Below are 2,500 nucleotides of genomic sequence, written 5' to 3' on the forward strand. Positions count from 1 at the left end.
AGCAACAGAATATGCAGAGCCTAAAATATGTGTGCAAAGGTGCAATTTTATCTGTAACATAATTGCATTTTGAAGCATACAAATCACAATTTGCCATAATCAAATAAGGCTGCAGTGCTTATATTCTAATTAAAAAATAATCTCTGATATTTAATTTAGAGACCTGGAAGACTGTACCAGCAAAATTATGGCTACAACCTGCACCGACCACTCGATTTACCCACAGACAGCAAATTTTTCAGGTAGCACTTTTAAAATTAGTATTAAACAAGCAAGCACTGCACCGCTCGATATGTATTAAAACAAGTATTGTGCCCAGTTATTAATTTGCACTATTCACTTTTAAATGCAGCAAATACCTCATTAATTTAATTTTAGGTGCCCACCAGTTTATATTGCATTTTACAGTCTAGAAGGCAATTTACTATTAACTGGCAATTACATACAGAATGATTGTTAATTCTGCTCCTAAGTGCTAGCTGCTTGAAAATTGTTATCTCTCTCTAATTTTTGACCTTCTTACAACAGGGGTGAGGTACACTGGGAATACAAAGGACTGGTAGAGAAGAGCCGGACATGTCATTTGTGACTCATTCTTTTAATTCACCGTGCTAATCAACTGAACTGCCACAATCTCCCAAGGTAATTGTATCTTTATAATAGTTGAAAGCAGCGGGCAAAAAGGCATGGATAGATGGGGAAAGGCCTTGCCTTTGCCTGCTGGGAGCCGGCGTGCTCCTGCTTCTGCGCCGGGCTAATGGGGGCTTTGGAGAAAAATCTGGAACTTTCGCATCTCCCTGCCCTGATGGTTTAATGTCTCAACTTCTGTGCTCACAAAGGCTTTGTGCACCACACTACACTCTTGTTTCATTATTCCGCAGCCTTGTTGCCCTATGGTCTACCTCCTGCTGGGAAGGTTAAATGTTAGAGTGCCAAGCCAGGCTGCAAGCATGGTGGGACACTGATGGGAAACAGATGCCCTGGGGACCCGGCCCCTCCCTCCGCCAGGCTACAGCATTTTCATTTTCTGAAATACAGCGAGGCTTGGCTTCCCTCTCCATGGCAGCTGTAATTTCCAAAGACTATCTCAGCCACCCTATCAGTCTGGGATAAAGCAAAGCAGAAGTTTCTCGGTCAGGCAGGCTCTGGCTTTCTCTCTTTATTATCTTATTGGTGGGATATTGGCTTTTGTTTCCCTCCAAAGGTGTTTTAAATACCTATTCCTGGTAAAGTGTTGTTAGTTACGTAACTTCATTACAATTTTATTCCAGTGGGAGAAGCTCATGGCATTCTCATGATCCTTTTGAACATCCTTACTTAGCGATAAAGACAAAAGGCAACCGCAGGAAAGAAGAAATGATGGGTTTGTTCTTCCATCTCCATACACATGTGCACTTACACATTAGAAAGAAGTTCAAAACAGCAAAATTAGCCAAATTTGCAAAATCCGCACCTCAGAAATCAGTTAAAGCCATTCCTCTAAAGCAAGTCAGAATTCCAGGCTCTGCTCTGGGAGCCAGAGCGTCATCTGGTTCAAATCTGCGGCGCTTCCCCGTGCGCCGTGGAACTGCACCAGCTCCCAACAGCTCAAATATCTGCAGCTTGGGCTGAGGCTTTCAATTCATTCATTTTTTATTTTGTTGGACACTTCTTTTAGCTCGTCATACTCGCAGGATACTGAGCTGTAGCTTTGCATGAACTGTATATACATACATATATATCTGTGTGTGTGTCTATGTGTCTGTATATATATATGATAGAGTTCATAAGAGCATTTTTAGGCCCACAACAGTGACAGCCCCACCTGTGCGCGCCACCTTTGCAGCAAAACAACTCTGGCTTTCAGGATAAATCATCTGCCCCAAAAGCACCACAGTCACCACCACCCCATTTGGAAGCTCTGGTAAAACCCAATCCTAAAGATCAGTAAAAGTAAATATTCTCCCCCTCATCAGCCAGAAGTGAAGCACCCAGGTTTGGATGCCAGTGGTTTTGCTCAGGTTTAGATTTCTTTGGGAATAGAGAGAGTATAGGAATCTCAGGTGCTACCATCACTTAAAAGTTCATATTAACAATAGACCTTAGGCAAACACAAAAACAAATCCATGATGCGCTAACAGTTTCAAAAGTCCTCGCTTAAAACTACCCAGGAACACACTTTTCCCATTAGATCTAAATTAATAGATAGAAACAGTTGCAGTCTAGTGGGAAAATATTCATCAAAATGCACATCATCTGCACATCATCTGCAATCTGCATTATCTACCCAATAAGCAGCAAGGACTCTCCCTGAATCCCTGCAGTCTGTCGAGTAAACAGTTAAAGGCTCTTTGTTTTCAAAAGAGAGATTGATTCATCAGATCAAATTTATTACCTAGAATCCTCATCCAAAAGTACAGTAAATTAAATCACTATTTCTCCCTTTTCCCTCCCCACACCTCAGTTAAATTCATTGGTAAATGCCAGAAAAACTCGAATACACATTTCAGATAAAAAGCCA

General features: G+C 41.4%; 1 protein-coding gene across 11 annotated transcripts in view; it reads right to left on the reverse strand.

The window, feature by feature from the left end:
* The window catches only part of EBF3 (EBF transcription factor 3), a 119,582-nt gene that overhangs the window by 29,898 nt on the left and 87,184 nt on the right, over positions 1–2,500 (reverse strand). The window lies entirely within an intron of this gene.

This window comes from Aphelocoma coerulescens, chromosome 6 (genome assembly GCF_041296385.1).
Source record: "Aphelocoma coerulescens isolate FSJ_1873_10779 chromosome 6, UR_Acoe_1.0, whole genome shotgun sequence".
Lineage (NCBI taxonomy): Eukaryota > Metazoa > Chordata > Aves > Passeriformes > Corvidae > Aphelocoma > Aphelocoma coerulescens.